This window comes from Arachis hypogaea, chromosome 8 (genome assembly GCF_003086295.3).
Source record: "Arachis hypogaea cultivar Tifrunner chromosome 8, arahy.Tifrunner.gnm2.J5K5, whole genome shotgun sequence".
Classification (NCBI taxonomy): domain Eukaryota; kingdom Viridiplantae; phylum Streptophyta; class Magnoliopsida; order Fabales; family Fabaceae; genus Arachis; species Arachis hypogaea.
In genome coordinates, this window is record NC_092043.1 from 36,796,216 (window position 1) to 36,804,681 (window position 8,466).

The following is an 8,466-nucleotide window of genomic DNA, read 5'->3' on the forward strand; positions in this document are numbered from 1 at the left end:
AAGATATTTTGGCACTCTCAATTTCTATATTGAATTTGTTTCATGTTTCATGGATTTCATTAGTAACTTATCTCAATTTTTATCCTGTTATTGAGTGCTCGTTATTGTTTGATTGGATAATTTTACTAATTTCATGAATTTGTAATTGAGATTGTGAATCACTTTGTAAAAGAATTGTGAAATTTAAGATTGTAAGGCTTGGTTATGTAATTTTGTTTGGAATTCAACCATTATTGTTTCTGTGTTGGTTGAATGGGTGGAGTATGTAAGCCATCTGCTGCTCAACGGTGTTCACAATCGCTAAGGAGTGCTTGATGCTTTTATTGGTGATCAGCAAGCGAGAGTATAACTATCTGAAGGATGAATTTAAAATCAAATTGAACCTTAGAGATGAATTTAAATGCAAGAAAAAGTCAGGGATAAATAAAATTTTTGGCCAAAATTGTACTTAACCCCTAACAATATGAGAGTGTTTGAGAAAAAAGTAGCGAGTGTTGATAACAGATAAAAAAAATAATTAAGAGCTTAGTATATCAACGAAGAAAAAGAGAAAAAAATACAAATAACAAAGAAATGAATAAATTACAACACATATAATTATTAAAGAAAATGGACATGATGGTGTTGTGTTGTACATAAATCATATTTAAATTTTTATATAACAGGAAGATCGAATACTTGACCGATAAAGAAAACAGATTATGTTGTTTAATAGGAGAAATAGCAAATAAAATTTTATTAAGGAATGCTACATTAAAAGAGATTCAAGTGGAGTTATAATATTTCTTGAAAGAAGCATACATAAAAGAAGAAGATATAACTATAGTGATCAAGAACAAAGATACAGTAGGTTGGCTAATAGGAAAAAAAAGAAGTAGAATGCATAGGACTAGAAATTCCTAAAAAATATAGGAAGGAATCATTACAAGAGAAATGGAACTTAGCGGCCGAAAATTGCTGATCGTTTTTCCAAACCGCCACAATTTGGTTGAATTGATGCAGTTCTTGTTCCATAATTTAGCTCCGTTCAAATTGAGATGACTTGAGGTGGTTTTGGGCTCTCACCGCAGCAAATAACCTTGGGGGGGGGGGGTTTTGTTTCACTAAAAAATCCAAACAAAATTAATATGCGTCATAAACTTTCAGTCTTTGATATGAGAACCCCAGCAAAGCAAGGTAAGTCAATCACTGGCTCCTTCCCCGCCGTCGTGACTCTTCCTTTGTCAGCTCCAGCTGCCATGTCCGCTTCATCGTTTGTCCCGGTCACCAGTCTCCTACCTCCTCCGTGTAGCTCCCGTGCACGAAGGTAAAGTGGAAGGGGTCGTCCGAGTCTTCTCCTTCTGTCGTGCATGTCCGTGACGTCGTCGGCATCCTCCCCAGCCATCCGTCCCTGTGTCATCGTCGGCAGCCTTCTCCACTGGCCCTGTTATGCGTTGCCGATCGCAAGTGACTCCCCTCTCTATCGTATGTTCCTCTCCCTTGTCCCAATTTAATTTTGGTGGTTGTTGATAAATTAATCTTGCATCAATTCAATCTTTGTGCCTTCTGAATTTTGGTTTGAACAACGTTGATCGATTAATTTTGTCCAAAATTTTCTTCCCCAATTTAACATTCGGATTTAATTTTTTCCCAATTTTTGAACCCATAAGTCTTGATATGTTTGTGTTTATTGCTTCAGCTCATTTAGCACATACTGCTTAACAGTTTTCCATGACAATTTCAAGACCTGGATTTTTGAAAATTTTCTAAGTTGTAAGATTTGAAATGATGTAAATAAATAAATAAATAACTGAAATTAACACATTTGTAATTTTACCTTCATCGAACTAAGCTGAAAAGTTGTAATTTATTGAAATTGGATAATTTTTAGGTTCCACTTTTGATATTCAGACTCATAAGAGGCTTCATTCTCTCTAATCTTATTACTTAATGATTCCAACTGATGCTCATATTCTTGTGCCTTCTCTTTTAGTTCTCCTTTAGCACCCTTGATTTCTACTTCCAACTGTGAGCATTGTAAATCATATGTTTTCTTCGTTGTTTCTAGATCTTTCGTCAGTCTAGCAATATCTTGGTTACTATTTTTCAATGCCTCTTCTAATTCTTGCTTCTTTGTTGAAAGTTCTGCATTTTTCTTTTCTAGATCATTCACCAGCTTAGTAACATCTTGATTATCTATTTTCAATGTTTCTATTTCTTGTTTCAATGCTGAAATTTCTATGATTTTATTCTCAAGATCTTTCATCAGTTTAGTAATATCTTGGTTACCATTTTTCAATGTTTCTTCTAATTCTCGGAGTAACGTTCTGAATTTGTCTTAACTTAAGCTTATTTATGTATTCTTTTTGTTTGCCTTGAAGTAGATTCTCTGACGAGCGGATATCTCGGAGATTTGAAATAAATTATTTGAGGTGTGTTCCTGTACTTTCAACTATGACAGGTATTTCATTTGTCAAGAACCAATAAGTCTTGCACAAAATCTTTTCAAGAATTTACTTAGTATTTATTTTTAATCTAAAAACCTATAAATTCATGGTAAACTATTTCGCAGATCTATTTGTTCTATTATTCAAGTTGTTTTGCCAACTTAAAACAGTAAAATTTAGGATTATTATGTACAAATCAAATTATTGATTTGAATTTCAATTAGCATGCTTTTAAATTCCATTATATTGTCTCACCTTTTTCTTTTCTTCTGATAAAATTTTGGGACTTGGCTTTTTGTCTTTTGGTAGGAGTAGGTGTATATATAAATCTTGTCTATAGGGTAAAAAAAAGTAATTATTTTCTACTACTAGGACTTAAAAATAAATTTTGCATTATTATTATTATTATTATTATAATTGTAGTGATTGAAATTTGATGGGAAGAACATGGTATGTCGTTTTCAGAGAGAAGTGCATGAATCTTGTGTGAGCCCCTGAATCTTTTTATCAAGTACTAGGAAATGGGAATTCAATGTTTAATATAGAATTGTAGATATAACTTTTACGCATGCTCCATGGATAACGCAGTAAATTATTTTATTACTGGTACTAATTTCCAGAATCTTAGTTGATATTCACCTTAATAAATAGCAAGCTGCACAGTTATATAATCAACTAGATAGTTGTATATGTGAACTGTACTGTCACTTATATATACAATAATAATAATACTGTGGTTGGAGCACATATATAATAGTTAGTTTTTCCTACTTAGAGTTGCACCTTATTTAATATTATTTAATTAAAAAGTACACATATAGTTGATAATCAAACTTATATATATTTATGTTTGATATGCATGTTAAAACTATTAAAAGGGCGTATATATGTTTTCTTTATTGGTGAGATATGATTACAGTGACAGGTAATATAACTAACTTTCATCTCATAACTTGATAATCACTGGGGGAACCTCTACTTTTTTTTAATTAAACTAGTTCTTTAGCTTTGTATCGTTGGATGATTGATGGAAACAACTTGCAGGTCTAGTCGATGACCAACAACTGATGGAGACCTTAGTGTTGGTATAAGTGCTCCTGGTACTGCATCAACTAAAAGCTTTACTAAAATTTGATCAAAGCATCAACTAAAAGCTTTGATACAGCTAATAGAATTTTTTTAGCATAGTAGTTTTGTATCCAATATTTTTTGAGCAAATAATTACAAATAAATGTTTTTTCTAGTTAACGTTTTGGAATTATCTATGAGTTTAATAGTTTATTTAGTATTTTTTATGTTAATATTTCAAGTTTAATAAATATGATGTAAAGAAAATAGGTTATAATGAAGAAAAATAGTATAAACTATTGTAGTTAGTCAAATTTTTTTTCTAAACTTTTGTATGAAATTGCAACGGTTCAAAACCGTCGCAATTTTTTTAAAAAACAATCCACATACCAAAATAACGGCGGTTTTGCAACTGCTGTAAAATTGTCAACTTAATTTGCTGCAGTTGTGCCAGCGGTTTATTAGAACCATCGCAAAATCAAATCTCCACCTCCTAATAGGTGACGCTTGTAGCACCGTGAGAATTTTGTTTCGCGACAGTTTAAAATCGCTGTAAATCTCTAAATAAACTGCCGTAAATGACTGTTTCTGGTATAATGAATGAAGGTCAAATCTCCAAAAATGTGAAATTAATACATAAAGAAAAGCAAAGAGTTAATCATCAACAACAATGGAAAGGAATGATAATTGAAAAGTGAAGGAAATTAAATCAAGTGGGTAATTTGAAGAAAAACGATACTAGATTAAAGTACTCGATAGGTAAACATTATCAAAAATAACAAATTAGCTTTGATAATATAAAAAGGCTAATATGCTAATCAACTTCAATACAACGGGTAGGATGTGGACATTTAAAAGTAACAATAGACTTGTATGAATATGGCCTAATAAACAGTTTGAGTTAGCAATGAATACAATAATAACATTTGTGGTCAAAAGAATTACTCGTTGTTGCTCTACTGTATTTTGTTTTTAGTGTATTGTTTGTTAAATTAAGTTGTTTCTTTTGTTTGAAACCACCCTACGGAGGTTATATTATCTTTGATGACAATATGAAAAGAGATGCATAGTGGTCATAGATTAGTTCTATTTCTCTTTTTTAGGTCGAATTTGTACGGAATAATCTAAAAAAAATTCATATAAAAATGATATTATAAACGATTTGATAATTTAATTAATTATATTTAATAAAATATATCAAATCATGTAATAATATATAATATAATTTTCACATAGATATTTTTCATTAGAGTAGTAATCACTTTAGATTAAACCATATTTACATTATGCTAAGGTCTCGCCTATCCTAACATCATTCTTAAAAGTGGCAAATCAAACCATATCTATTAAAAAACATTTAGCAAAATAATGAAAGTGCAAATCCTTCATGCATCTCAACTTGTTAGTAGTAATAAAGTCTACAAGTGGGTGCATAAATAAATCTCCACGAGGTGCACTTTGTTGTCATGGCCTCAAACAAACAGCAAATAATAACTATAATAAAAATCTCTCTGTTTTTATTCTCTTGTCCATTAATTAAAACTGCTCGATTACAAAGATAGCTAGGTCAGTGTGTGTTCCTCGCAGCCCCGTTGACCCTAAAAAAATGTATATCTAATTAATAATGTCTAATTCTCAATTACAAAGCTTTGTTCACCTACAATTGTTTAATAAGCGAGTCATTTTCTCTTCGATCTTAATCTAAATCTACACAAGACTAAAAATTAGATTACTAGACAATTGGCATCACTAATTAGTTGTTATGTTATTAACATGCTTAATTCAAATAGAAGCATTATTATTGGATCCGATATAGATTAAAAATTTGAGAACCAACTTTTTTTTTAATTAATATTTTTTCTTTAAAATTATTTTTCACTTTAATTTTTTTTTTTCGTTCACTACTTTATTAGTTGAAATATGTTGATTCGCTAACAAAATCAACTAATAAATCAATATTGGAGCGGGTTGTGACTTTTGATAAAATTAAATCTGGTCATATATATGGGACCAGTGTTGCAAAAATAAGCTTGAATTTCATTAATGCTGTTATAGGGAAGTGCTTCCTTACTGTGTGTGTTGACACTTGACAATAACAATACGAAGATAATAGTATTTTTGTCTTCCAAAAAAGTATACAATATTAGGAAGAGCAAAGGTGGCATAACTAGAAAGACCTACATAATCAGAATATTTGACAAAAAGATTATTTATAAAAGCTAACTTATATATAATACGAAATCTTATTTTAAGGGGGAAAAAATGTTTATCTAACATAAGTATACTGTTTCCTTTTCCTTTTTCTTTTTGTTCTTTTTATTTATTTTCCCTCCTCGTCACTAGGAAAAGTATACTCAAACTAATTTAATTTCTTAATACATTTTATTCTAAAATTGAATCAATAATTCTATTTGAAAATATTGTATGTCTATACGACTATACCACCAGCTCACCATTAAACTAACTTTTCTTAATAAATAGGAGTGCAGTATTTTTTATTAATTAAACAAAATTTAATTTTTATTCATTATATTTATATTAATAATTTAAATTTAAAATTAAAGATTTATATTTATAATTTAGAGTTATTGTGTTATATTTTATTTTTTAATAACAAATTAATTTTTAAAAAATAATGCACTCCTTATTATCTTCCAAGCGTATTAACATTCGGCATCTATACCACGCTATGCTCATCAACTCAATATATATATAATCCAAATGACGTGACGTGAATAATTGCTGAAGGCAAGATCAAGTCTCTGAAAAAACCACTTGCTATTTAATATCCGTGGCATATCTCTCTCAACTAAAATATAATCTATTAAAAAATTTCAGCCAATAATAAAATGCTTATTTAAGATACCATTCTGTAATGCTTTTGTTTGGTAATTGAAAAGAGAAAATGATACTACGGACACAAAACTTTAATGGAAAATTGACCTAACCTTTTATATGCGTCAATAATTCAATGACCATCTATCAGGGACTCATGTTTTATTTTGCTGAATTATTATAAAAGCCAAAGAGGATGTGGAAGTTCTTTTAGCTAAAAATGATAACCAGCCAATCTTGGAGAATATCAAGAAATGGTTAAGATTTGGCTTATTAGTTTGCTTAAAATAATAAAAAAATTATTTGTTTTATATAAAAATTAGCTATTAGAATACAGTATCATAAGTTTTAACATAATATCTAAATATTTTTGTCCTCCATAAAAAAATCAGTTATGCTGCCTTATCCTAAGCCCTCTCATGAAACAATCGTTTTTTGTTTAATAAAAGAAACTTTTCATGTAAGAAAATAATCAAAGGACACTTGTATATTCCAGAAAAAATATTAGATCTAAAATTAAACAATAAAATAGATAAATTCTAAATTAAACTATGATATGAAAGAAGATACAAAGTTCAATAAAAAACTTATACATGAAAAACAGATATAATCTCTTTTATTTTTAAATTTATACAAAATATTACAACACAGAAGCATATCTTTTTTTTTTTTGTTAAAATTGGTCTACATACTGTCTAAAATTGTAAATATTTCTATAAATAAAATATCTTCGTTGTATTTTTTTCTCGTACGTGCGAAAATATATCCAAAACGCATATAAAGAAGACTAATACACCACAAAGAAAAAGAAAAAAATAACACAAAAAAATTATTCAATCTAGATCTGTCTCAAATCTACATTTCTAAAAAGAAAGTAAAAAATCAACAAGATTAGAAAAAACAACAAACTAAAGAAAGGGAAGAGAGAAAAAGGATAGATAAAAGAAGAAAAGAAAGAAAAAAGCGAGGGCGTGGAGGTGTGGACGGCCAAGAGAGTGACGGTGGGAAAAAAATAACTAGAAAAAAGCAAGAAAAAGTAATGAGACTAAGGGGAAAAGAAAAAAAAGAGAAGAAAAAAAAAGAGAAAAAAGATAAAAGAAATTAAGAATAGAAAAAAAACGCTCACCGCATAGATCAAATTTGTAATTAAATTTTTATATTTTAAATTTTTTTAATTAAATCTCTACATTAATTTTAATTTTATAATTAAAAAATCTTCATTAACTACAAGAAGGCAAAAGTGTGTCTTCAACAACGACAAACACAAACAAAAAGATAAGCATGAAGTAGGGAAGAAGGGAGGGAGGGATGCTTTGTCCAAGATTGAGCGTGAAGCAGAGAAGAATGGATGGAGGGAGGGATTTTTGGCCTTTTTGGGTATGAAAAGGAGATTAACCATTAGGAATTTAGCCCTTTAACTGTGAATCTTGATTAATTTGGAGAAGAATATTTTGTCAATATAAATATTTTTTGGATCCACAAGAATTTAATTATAAAATTAAAACTAATATAAGAATTATTATAAATTTATTAGTAAAATTATAGAAACTAATAAAATAATTAAAATTAAGTTCTATGATATATAATATTCTTTTATTATTATTTTGAATTCTTGAGTCTTCATGAGTGTATTTTATTTGAATTATTCCTTTTAGTTTAATTATTGTGAGCCATTTTAAATTTATTTGTTATTGATGTAAGAAAATTTTCACTATGAAGAAAATAAGAAGTCAATAAATTAAAATAAGAGGAAAAAAAAAGATTCTTTCCCCACACAAAAAAGAAAAAGTGAAGTGTTGTGTTTCCCACCTGTACTGGCTGCTGGGGCATGGCAGACTGGTAGTAAGTAGCACATTCATAAATAAATGATAACCCAATATCGACCACAATATATCATATGGTATATGTCAGTAGCAAATTTTGCAATCCAGAAAACTCTATTGTTTCCTAGTGTTATGGAAGAAAATTGGCAACTCTGGGGCCCAACAGGCCCACACAGAAATAGCAGGCGAAATTGTGTCTTATTCTTAGAAGCTGCTGAGAAACGAAACCGCATTCAATTTCATGGCTTAATGTCATTCTTCGTTAGGCTCCACTTCACCACATAATAACGACCAAATATGGTGACAAAGCACTT